At 46.9% G+C, this 12,350-nt stretch overlaps 1 pseudogene; it reads left to right on the top strand.

Annotated features, from left to right (window-relative positions):
• Positions 1 to 3,776: 3,776 nt before the first annotated feature.
• Positions 3,777 to 5,303, top strand: LOC142793821 (uncharacterized; annotated as a pseudogene).
• Positions 5,304 to 12,350: the final 7,047 nt, after the last annotated feature.

Consider the following 12,350-nt stretch of genomic DNA (forward strand, 5'->3'; position numbering starts at 1 on the left):
CGCAAGTCATCGTATGCCACAGTTCTCGGCGATTGCCCATTTTACCGGTGACTTATCACGAGGAGCATCAAGTCCAGTGACGACTAAAGTGTTTTTTATAGCTTGACTTAGCATCAACATGGTTTTAGATTAGAGAAGTAGGCAGGAAAGAAAACAAATAAGTGGAAGGACAGGAAGGTTAACTGGTTCTTGGGCCGGATGGCTACCTTGTGCTGAGGAGGGGGGTAAGGGGAGTAGAAAATTATAGAAAATAGATTGTCACAAATGGGCGCTGCAACCATCCTCCAAGTGCGTCAAAACAGACGGCAAATGCAAGGCGCCAACAACGGTCGTTTCTCCAGAGTGTAAACAGTTTCAGCTTGGCCATAAAGGAAGCGCACCGTAAAAAAACGAACATGGGGAAGCATCGAGAAAATTCGAGAGGCTAACGTGGCTGCCATCGGCGCGCATTTGTCTGCGCAGTGGAAATTTCTAGAAGGATATAGTACGTTCCCCGGCTTTCCCTGCGCTACGCACATGTTAGCTCTGTGCAATGTTCTCGAACTCGACCGCAGCCTGATACAGACGAGAGGCGATGGTGAGTCAGAGTCGGTGAAGAGCTGCAAGAAGAGCGACGAGCCGACAACGCAGGGAACAACCACCAGCACTGGTGTCGGCGTGTTTATTTGAAGAGGGGTGTTCGGGACTCTTTTCGAAAACTGATGGATTGGCATGTTTGGTGGATATTTCAAGACCTTACGTTTTCTGAAGATTTTGTTATTGATGACATTACATGTGTAGTGCTATGGATTTGATTGCTCCTATTTTACTGACTATGTTCTCAGTTATATAGTAAATTGACTAGCCGAGTCTGCATATTTACGAGTGATGGCAGCGCATACCAGGTTTAGACACAAACTAGAAACACGAAAACCACAAAACAATCACTGTGTCGTCCATTTCGTGTTTGCTGCTTGTGTCTTAACCTGGTATGCGCTGCCATTATTTTAAATATGAGCAACCAACTAGCCCACAGGTACAATTTAGGCGAGAGTGCATGTATCCAAATATATGTGTACGTAAACATTGTAAACATTGTACCAAAACCGGCGTTGGCTGGTGCACTAAACGACCTAATTTCGTTTGCCTAAGCTTTCGAATCTCAATTGCCTAAGCTTTCGTGGTGCTTTTTCGAGGGCCGATACGTCAGCCCTTCAAATATGGCCGTCGATTACTTTCCCAATGGCGGGATTAGCGACCGAAATGATACAAAGAGAGAGACAGAAGACAAAGAAATGTGAATGAGGAGAAACTATATTAAAAAGCATACGAGACCAAAGTCTGTCTCTAAGGCCAGTTGTCCACAAGAAACCTAATAAAGCCTTCAAAACTGTCTGAGCTCATGATAGACTTGGCCAATCACCCAGAATCCTTTTTTCTGACAAAGGGGATCATCTAGTCTATCTGAGGCTTTGTTTGTTCCTTTCCTTGCGCACTGAAACGAGTACACTCACACAGAATATTTGTGATTGTTTCATCGTAGCTGCAGTTATCGCACGTAAAGGTGCTGCCCATTCCGTAAACAAAGGAGTATGTGTTCGTGAAGGTAATGCCAAGCCACAGGCGGCCCAGAAGTGCCTCCTCAGCTTTAGATATACTTGAGGGAAGATGAAGCTTGAGGTCGGAATCCAAGTAATGTAAGAGTGCGTTTCTGCATTGCGTCAAGTTCGCCAGTGTCAGTGGGAGGTTACGTGCCAGCAGACGAAGCTGCATCGATTTTTCTGAGTGGCATGACTGTGTGTTGCGTACCGTCAAAAGCAAATCTAGCAGTCTCATCTGCACTGTTGTTGCCGTATATACCACAATGACCTGGTATCCACTGATAAGCAATGCTGTGTTGTTTCTTAACTGTGCATGTGATGAAGAAGCCATATTTCAGGTACTAACTGCTCGTTGGGCCCATTACATTGAAAAGCTACATTCGGTAAACTCAAGTGCTGCACTTAGGTCAGTGAGGTCTGCAGCGGGCGATGACGTTAAATGCACTGTCTTGAAATTGATTGTGACGAAATTTGTTAGAATATCCACCGCACTGCTAGCTCAGTGAAGCAACAGAACCATCCGTGTAAATGTGAAGGCGTCCATTGTGCTTCTCGTTGAGGAACAGTAGCATGGCCTGTTTCTAGGCTGGATGAGATGACTTTCTTTTTTGAGTGCCAGGAATTATAAAAAAAAGATTTGAGTGGGTGCAGACACCTCAAAATAGTAACGGCGGCCATGCTGCATGCGTCAAGTGCAACGAAAGCACTACCCAATGCTGAGCTAAAGTTGCATTGAAGGTGAGTGGAGCCTAGATGTTCTAAGTGAGGCAAGGTGATGATATGTGGGGCTTAACGTCCCAAAACCACCATATGATTATGAGAGACGCCGTAGTGGAGGGCTCCGGAAATTTCGACCACCTGGGGTTCTTTAACGTGCACCCAAATCTGAGTACACGGGCCTACAACATTTCCGCCTCCATCGGAAAGGCAGCTGCCGCAGCCAGGATTTGAACCCGCGACGTGCGGGTCAGCAGCCGAGTACCTTAGCCACTAGACCACCGCGGCGGGGCAAGCGAGGCGAGGTGATTCGATGTAATCCGAGCGAAGGGCCTAAAGTACATTCTGAAAGTGTCAGCGCGGATGTTTTGTTAATTGGTTAACCAAAAGCAATCACGACTGCCGCTGCTGTAGATTCCGCATCTAGAATGCGTATTTCCAAGCACTGTAAATATGCCTTGGCCCTCCACGTCTTCGAAAAACAAGACATTTTTCCAGTGCTTGGGCTTGAAGCGACTGAAATACGCGCACGCTAGTTCTGCAGGTCCCACAAATCACAGTTAAGCTGAAGCGCATAAAATTGAAGAACAAAACAGTGTAAAGTTGAAGCATTACTTGATTAGAGACGTAAGTTGTCGTGTTTCGTCGGGGTTGGAAACCACCGCCGAAAGAAGACTATGGGAGTAGTATACTGAACGTGTTTTATTCCATGCCAGCGCGCAGTGGACAACGGCTACACGGCCACATGTCTGGGTTTGTATAGTCAACGGTCGCGATAGTCAAGCCGCTGCTATCGTTCTATGGGCGATGATAACATAACACGTCGTCGAACGCTGTCTTGAATTTGATTGTGATGGAATTCGAGAGAATGACCACTGCCCTGCTTGCTTACTGAAGCAACAGAACCATCCGTGTACATGTGAAGGCGTCCATTGTGCTTCTCGTTCAGGAACAGTAGCAAGGCCTGTTTCTAGGCTGGATGCGATGGCTGCTTCTTTTTTGAGTGCCAGCAATTGTAAAAAGAGATTTGAGTGGGTGCAGGCACCTCAAAATAGTAACGGTGGCCATGCTACATGCGTCAAGTGCGCCGAAAGTACTGCCCGATGCTGAGCTAAAGTTGCAATGAACGTTGAGTGGGGCCTAGATGTTCTAAGTGAGGCGAGGTGATTCGATGGAATCCAAGCGAACTACCTGAAGTGCATTCTGAAAGTGTCAGCGCGGATGTTTTGTTAATTGGTTAACCAAAAGCAATGACGACTGTCGCTGCTGTAGATTTCGAATCTGGAAGGCGTATTTTCAAACACAGGAAACGTGCCTTGGCCTTCCGCATCTCGGAAAGACAAGGCATTTTTCAACTGCTTAGGCTTAAAGCGACTGGAATACGCGCACGCTAGTTCTGCGAGTCCCGCAAATAACAGGTAATCTGTAGCGCATAAAATCGAGGAAAAAAGGGGGCATGCCACCGCATCGAACGCGATCATGAAAATGCCCTTCCTAATGCAGGTTGTTCTACTCGGGTTCATCTCGACTACATCCTGCGTTTTCCGGCTGCCCGTAAGTCCTCCCGGATTACCTCCTGCTTACCTCACCAACAAGCCGCCACTTCTGTTCACCGACGAGAACGATGAATGTCAAGCCGAACCGGATCCACCACCTTCAGTCGCCGACCACTTCATCGCCTGGCAACCTCGGACATCTACTAGCGCCGCATCCCTACAAAAGCCGCCTTCGCCCGGAGGCCAGTCGGGGCATGCCACCGCATCGAACGCGATCATGAAAATGCCCTTCCTAATGCAGGTTGTTCTACTCGGGTTCATCTCGACTACATCCTGCGTTTTCCGGCTGCCCGTAAGTCCTCCCGGATTACCTCCTGCTTACCTCACCAACAAGCCGCCACTTCTGTTCACCGACGAGAACGATGAATGTCAAGCCGAACCGGATCCGCCACCTTCAGTCGCCGACCACTTCATCGCCTGGCAACCTCGGACATCTACTAGCGCCGCATCCCTACAAAAGCCACCTTCGCCCGAAGGCCAGTCGGGGCATGCCACCGCATCGAACGCGATCATGAAAATGCCCTTCCTAATGCAGGTCAGTTACTTGCAACACGCTAATTCCTTTCGATCAAGTGATTCCTTTCTACTTGCGGTGTCGTGCCCCCCTGACATCCTTGATTGCTGGCGTAGGTGGCGTACATTATTGTGTGAATCATTGTGTTCTTCCGCCGTGAATGCCCATTTAGTTTGCCTTCTGCTCATGCTCGCGGGAGACATTGAATCTAACCCTGGTCCTTCCCCCACACTTGAAAGTATTGCTGAAGCCATCGCTCGCGTTGAAAAATCGCAAGACACAGTGCTTTCTGAATTGGCCCTTATCCGAGCAACACAATCAAACATGGAAGGCTTGGTCGATCGCCTCTCCTCCCGTGTTGACGCTCTTGAGCAAATTAACGCAGCCCGTGCCACTGATCCCACTACCGAGAATGGTAATACCCTATATAACCTTTCTTCCAGCATTAAAACGCTAGCCGAAAAGTGCGATGACTCAGAGAATCGCCTCCGCCGGTGCAACCTGCTATTTTTTGAAATACCCGACGTCATTAACGAAACATGGGCCGAATCAGAATCGCGTATAATCTCGTTTTGCACCGAAAAACTTGAAGTTCCAATTACTTCCATAGATATTGAAAGAGCACACAGACTAGGCCGCTTTCAAGCTAATAAAAACCGCCCGATTATAGTCACCCTGTCCAGATTTAAGGATAAGGCTAGAATACTTTCCGCTGGCCCGAAACTGAAGGACTTGTTATTCTCTGTACGCGAGGATTATTCAGCGCGTGTAAGATTGGCAAGGTAGAAGCTTTTCTTGTATGCGCAGGAAAGCAAATTCGTGTCCTTCAAAATCCGTTTCGACAAGCTTATCGTTGACAAAAAGCCTTTCGTTTATGATGCTGAATCGGACAGAGTTATAGCACTGAAAGCATAGCGTTCACTGCGTGCTTCCAGGGTTCCGCCCTCCCCTCCTTTCGAGTCCATCCCAACTAGAATCGTTCCTCCAGTCTATCAAACTACATCTATCCTGCTTACGAATATCCGTAGCTATATGTCCAAAAAGGAAGCTGTGCAAACTCTCCTTGAGGACACCAGCACCGAAATCGCAATCCTAACTGAGTCATGGCTAACCCCTGATATTCACGACAATGAATTACGTCACAGCAACACCCATTTCACGTCTTACAGACTTGATAGGAACAGACGCAGAGGGGGTGGTATTTTGGTTTTCGTGAAAGACAGCCTACCCTCCCAAACTGTGACAATCAGTATGAATTTTGAAATTCTTTGCGTTGAAATAATCCTTCCCACGTGCAAAAACATTCTTATAGCCTGTTACCGCGCACCCGACTGCGACCACTCTTTCACAGATGACCTTCAAAATGTTCTTTTTGATCTGACATCCCGGTTTCCTCACGCAAACTTCTTGCTATGCGAAAACTTTAATTACCCTGATATTGACTGAGACAACTTGTGTGCTAGTTCACGACAATCCAGAGATTTCCTCGAACTGTGTCTCCTTTTTAACCTATCGCAATCAGTCACAATGCCAACTCGTGGCACAACCACTCTTGATCTTGTTCTTGTCTCCAACCCAGATTTAATTCAGTCAGTGTCATGCATTCCCGGTCTGAGTGACCATAATGTTGTATTGTTTTCATTGTCCATTGCCTTACCTTCGCGAAGACCTTCGCAAAAATTAATACGCGACTTTAACAACGCCAACTTCTCGACGATTAACTCTGAACTTAATAAATTTTTGGTCTCCTTCACCCTATCTGCTTCTACCCGAACAGTTGACCAAAACTGGTTATTGTTCAAGCGGAAATTATTAACCCTTATCGATAACCACGTCCCCCTTATTCGTGTTCCAGGCGATGCTCAGCGACCATGGTATTTTAATCTCCTAAAGAAACTATCTCAAAAGAAAAAACGTCTTTTTCGCGCTGCTAAAAACTTTGAGTCAATAACAAAATGGAACAGATATTTCGCATGCCTTCGTGAATACACTCACTTGTTGAAGCGCTCCAAAAAGAAATGTTTTCATAATGACTTGCCTAACATTGCCCGAACTAATCCAAAGAAGTTTTGGAAACTTCTCAACCCTAAAAATAACACGCGCAATATATCCTTAACCAACTTCGATGGTTCACACGTTCCTCTCCCACAGCGGGCGGACGTTATGAATACTTACTTCACTTCAGTCTTCACTTCTGAACCACTTCATAGTATTCCAGTCATGCCGAGATCTAATTTTTCACAAATGCCGCCCATTCACATTACCTCCGAAGGCATCAGCAGTCTGATAAAGAAATTAAAAATATCCAGCTCCCCCGGACCTGACAATACTCCTGCCAAAGTCTTAAAGGCTACTAATATCATTTCTAGTAAATTTTTGGAGATAATTTTTAAACAGTCCATTTCTGAAGGTTTCATCCCAGATGATTGGAAACTTGGGAAGGTTGTACCAGTTTTCAAGTCTGGCAAGCGATCTGACCCATCTAACTATCGCCCCATTTCACTAACGTGCATCGCTTGCAAACTTATTGAACATATAATATATTCACATGTTGCTCGTCACCTCGATGATCACTCTTTCTTTTTTCATAAGCAGCATGGTTTTCGTTCAGGGCTCTCATGCGAAACTCAACTTTTTGAATTTACGACTGATCTTCATCTCAACCTTGATTCGTCATTTCAGACTGATGTTATTTTTGTCGACTTTTCAAAGGCCTTCGATCTCGTCCCTCACCAACGACTAATCAACAAACTTTCTTCACTTTCCCTCGATCCCCTGACCTTATCATGGATTAAGTGCTTCCTAACCCACTGGTCGCAATTCACTGTTATCGGTGGTGCCCATTCTGATACTACTCCAGTAACCTCTGGCGTCCTTCAGGGCTCGGTTCTTGGCCCGCTCCTCTTTTTAATCTACGTAAATGACCTTCCTTCCGGCATTTCATCAACGGTTCGGCTTTTTGCTGACGATTGCGTCATCTACCGTCGCATATCAACTCCCGAAGATCAGCTAATACTACAGCAAGATTTACACATCATTGATAACTGGTGCGCTCAGTGGATGATGAGGCCGAATACTTCCAAATGTAAGTTCATGTCTGTCTCACGAAAACACACTAACGTCATACATCCGTATTCATTAAAGTCAACAGTGTTATCCCAAGTGGATTCTTACCGATACCTGGGCGTTGTAATTACAAGCAGACTAACCTGGACCGAGCATATTACCAAACTAGCTGCCGATGCCTCAAAAACTCTTGGCTATCTTAGGAGATCATTGTCTTTATCACCTGCAAGCCTTCGCAAATTGGCCTTTGAAACTTTTGTTCGTACTGGAATACGCATCTGCAATTTGGAGTCCTCATCAGATATACCTAATTAACATTCTTGAATCCGTCCAAAATCGTGCCGCCAGATTCATCTCCGCAAATTATGACAAACGAGCAAGCATCAGTCAAATCAAATCATCCCTCGGTCTCCCTGTTTTGTCAGCTCGACGCAAAATTTCACGTATCTGTCTTTTTCACAAACTTTACTACAGCTTTCCTCACCTACATGGTTCACTTTTACTTCCGTCTGTCCGAACATCTCGTCGCCTATTTAATTCCCTGAGTATCCAACGTCTGTTTGGTTCTACTAACGCTTTTAATAAATCATTTCTTCCTACGGCTATCGATGAGTGGAACGGTTTGACGGATGCTATTGTCAGCGAACAAGTTGCTGTTAAATTTAGAGATTTATTACTAGCTACCCTTGACTCTTAATCGCTGTTTGTCTTTTTTTGTTGTTTGTTCTCTGCCGCCTGTATATTTTTGACCGCGAATTGACTGCTGAATATTTCGTTTGACATGCTCTGTTTTCTTTTTGTTTTTTGTTGCTACCTGTATGTTTTAGTAATTCAAAAACTGTAACCATGACCTGCATTTTCATTGAAATTTGTACTTGGATTGTTCCCCTCCCTTATGTAATGCCCCGAGAGAGGCCCTTAAGGGTAAAATAAATGATGATGATGATGAAAACAGTGTAAAGGTGAAGCATTATTTAATTAGAGACGTAAACTTAATTGGGACGAGAACTGTGGTTTAATGAGGTGATGCACCCATCTTAACTAAATATTCTCGTAGTATTCCTCTCAGATTAACAAGCGCTTCCCTATAAGGCTTGCCAAGTCATACATTTACACATGTGAAGTTTAATGGATTATTGTAAAAGCAGGCAGTCGACCACTATTAACTTTTACTCTTCTTGACATCTACATAGGAGATGTTCCCGCAGCAATTTTAGAAACAGGCCTAGCCTGAAAAGGCATATCCTGGTAGAAAATTTTCTTGACATTCTGATTATTCAGTGTCTGGGTTCGACTCTAGCTCCTGCAGTGGTTTTTATTTTTATTGCGGTAGCAAATAAATGGACACTCTCGTGTGGATTTTGCCGCCGGCATCGGTGTCGACGTCGATGTCATGCACCGTATATGTGTATCTATATATATTGTCATCACGCAGACACAGCAGAAGTCAGATGTAGGAGAGCTCACTTTGATTACATGCAAGGTGCTCGTAAAGAGGACCAGGCAAGAACTCCGTCTTCCTTTCTTGCGGCTCGAGCTCTTCTCTGCAAGTTGAATGCGGCATGTGCCTCCCTCCAGGAAGAGCATCATCCCGACGCTCTGCGAGAAAATACGCGATGTATGTAGCTGACGTATTATGCAACTGGCTCACTGCAATATGGCTTCATTCGCACAACGTGTACGATTTCCGATGTTTGCTGGCGAGTTCGCGAGGAACTGTCAGGAATGACCTCATAGCTCACGTCACCCAGGTGCCGTACAACATGGTAGGGACTAAAGTACTTCTTGAGTCTCTTTTCAGAAAATCTGCGTCAGCGGATAGGGCTCCAGGCCCACACTTCTCGCCTGGTTGATAAGTCACGTATCGGTGTCGCAGGTTATAAGGTTGTGCGTCGTAACTCTGCTGCTGGGCGATTCGTACGCGTGCAAGATGCCGCGCCTATTCAGCTCGTGGGGTAAAGGCTTGAGCATTGGTGTCTGTATCGTTGCAGTCGTGGAGCAACATGTCATCAAGCATTGTCGTCACTTCACGGTCATAAAGAAGACTAAATGGCATGCTTCGGGTAGTTTGCTGCTGTGCCGTATTATAGACAAACGTCGCGTATGGTAGAACGTCGTCCCAATTTTTATGATCCACGTCGATGTACATACTCAGAAAATTGGCAATTGTCTTGTTGAGGCATTCTGTTAATCCGTTGGTTTGTGGGTGGTAGGAGGTAGTTTTTCGATGCGCTGTTCCACTGAGCTCAGCCACTGACTTAAGGAGCATGACCGTGAAAGCGGTACCTTTGTCTATTATTTTAATCCTAGGAGAACTATGCCTCAGAACAATATTTTCAATGAAAAATCGTGCCACTTCTACCGCGGTTCCGCTCGATAATGCCTTTGTTTCTGCGTAGCTAGTAAGATAGTCAGTAGTGACAATTGCCCACTTGTTTCCAGTATGCGAAGTTGGAAATGGTCCAAGGAGGTCTATTCCAATTTGTGCAAAAGGCATAGTGGGCACTTGAACTGGCTGCAACATGATTGATTTGTGGGGTTTAACGTCCCAAAACCAACATTTGATTATGAGAGACGCCGTAGTGAAGGGCTCCGGAAATTTTGACCACCTGAGGTTCTTTAACGTGCACACAAATCTGAGTACACGGGCCTACAACATTTTCGCCTCCATCGAAAATGCAGCTGCCACAGCCGGGATTTGATCACGCAACCTGCGGATCAGCAGCCGAGTACCTTAGCCACTGGACCACCGTGCAACTGGCTGCAACAATCCAGCTGGTTTTAAAGGTGGCGATTTTCGTCATTGACAATCGAGACACGTGCGAACGTAATGCTTTACAGTGCCCGAAAGCTTCGGCCAGTAGTACTTCTGTTGGATTCTGGCCAATGTGCGCGTGTATCCGAGGTGGACGGAGGTTGGCTCATCGTGTCAAGCGCTCAGGATCTCATCGCGAATGAATGTCGGGACGACAAGTAAGTGGGCACTTCCGCTGGAGGAAAAGTTCTTTTTATATAGGACACCACTGCGCAAGAAGAATGATGGCAGACTCCTTGCAAATATCTTGTGAACTCTTGTAGACCTGCCATCAAGAAAATTAATAAGAGGAAGCAACTCGCTGTCTTCTTTCTGTTTAGACGAAATGGTGACCGCATCGACCACTCCTAAAAACGCCATGTCATCCTCTTCTGGTACATCGTCTTGCTTTATAGGCGACCTGGATAAGCAATCAGCATCAGAGTGCTGCCGTCCCGACTTATAGACGACCGTCATGTCGAATTCTTGAAGGCGTAAACTCTAGTGCGCTAGCCGTCCTGATGGGTCCTTCAATGATGCGGCTGGTGCCTCTACCTGTTGCACTGCGAAGCACTTGTGTAACTCTGTAATTTCTTCGAAGTATGCAACTGTGGTACCCTCTGTAATGTGTCGACGCTCGGTGCTGAAGTTCGTCAACAGGACCTCTGCTTGCCCAGACACTACACTGACGACACTTCTGGCAATGGCGATTTCTCGAGAGAGTAAAAGCGTAGACACTTGTTCCGCGACACCTTCTCCAGTATGTTGCGTGTTACACGTGACAGCGACGAGGCGGCATGATAACGGTGGCATGGTCACGTCGTCAATGACGCGCATGGGCGTGCGCTGCAGCGCTGCGCTATGGTCCGCTGAGAAGGTCAGTACATCGTCCGGTATATTTGTGATGGCACCGTACTCCCGCAAGAAATTCATACCTAAGATGGCCTGTTTACAACACTCAGAAAAAATAACGAAGGTTGGGACGAATGATGAATCCCCGATCTTTATTCGTGCTGTGCACGAATCCCGGTAGACGTCCCGGTAGGCGTTCCGGTAGGCGTCAGCAGCTGGCCTCCAGCTCCTCTAATTTGGGGTCCCGTCCATTCCATTTTCACTTTCTTGAGTTTGTCGGCCAGATTCGCACTCATTATTGAAAAGTCTGCACCAGTGCCGTCACGTCATGACCGTCAACTGAAAGTGCAATGTTGGCGGTGACAATGTCGTCTTCCGTCGATTCATTCGACATGTGTGGCGCTTCGTGTGGCGGCAATGGGGGATTTTCAACTCTTCGGCGATTCGCAACTTCCCCCCCCCCCCTAAGGCTTTTAGTTTTCCCGGTGTGGACTGGGAGATATTCCTCTCGCCATGTCCGTGGAGCTGCCTCTATTTGATTGGGGTAAATGACCAGGAGAGGGCGAGCGTGACCGGAACCCAGGAGAAACGTCCCGCGGGATCGTCGTGCTCGTATCAACGTTACGTCTTCCGTCGAAATAGCGCCGAAGGGTAGTGGACGGATATCCTTGGTACCCGGCGACACGGTGAGGACAATATCGCCCGATGTGGGCTGCTTCCCCGCAGTGGAAGCCCACGGGCTTGTAGTCAGGGGTACGCCAGATGTCGGTTCTGCGGAGTAGAGGTCGCATTGGCTCGACGTTTCCCTATAGTACCAAGGCACTGTCGGTGGCTGTTGCTCCTGGTACTGCTGTGGTGGTGGCATGTTAGATGGCTGCCGACGAAGAATATCTGCATAGGTTGGCCTAACCGTGTCAGTGTTCGGCTCGGTAATTGAAAGCGCTTGCCTTAGCTTTTGGCGCACAACTTGTGTGACCGACACAATCGCGCAGTCATTCGGTGTGGCGGTGAGCTTCTTCACCTCTTCTTGCACAATTTTGCGTATCAGGTCACGCAAAAAACGCTCGTCTGGGGTCATTGGGGTCACGGCGGTTGCGCTGATTTGTCCGCTGTTGTTTGGGCGGTCGTACTGGCAGTAGCGTAGCTGTAGCGCGCGTTCAATGGCAGTCGCCTTCTTCGAAAATTTGTCGACGCTTGAAGGTGGGTTCCGCACGAGACCAGCAAAAAGCAGCTCTTTAAGACCGCGCATGAGGTGGCTGATCTTACTGCTT

The sequence above is a fragment of the Rhipicephalus microplus genome, chromosome 2 (assembly GCF_043290135.1).
Source record: "Rhipicephalus microplus isolate Deutch F79 chromosome 2, USDA_Rmic, whole genome shotgun sequence".
Taxonomy (NCBI): domain Eukaryota; kingdom Metazoa; phylum Arthropoda; class Arachnida; order Ixodida; family Ixodidae; genus Rhipicephalus; species Rhipicephalus microplus.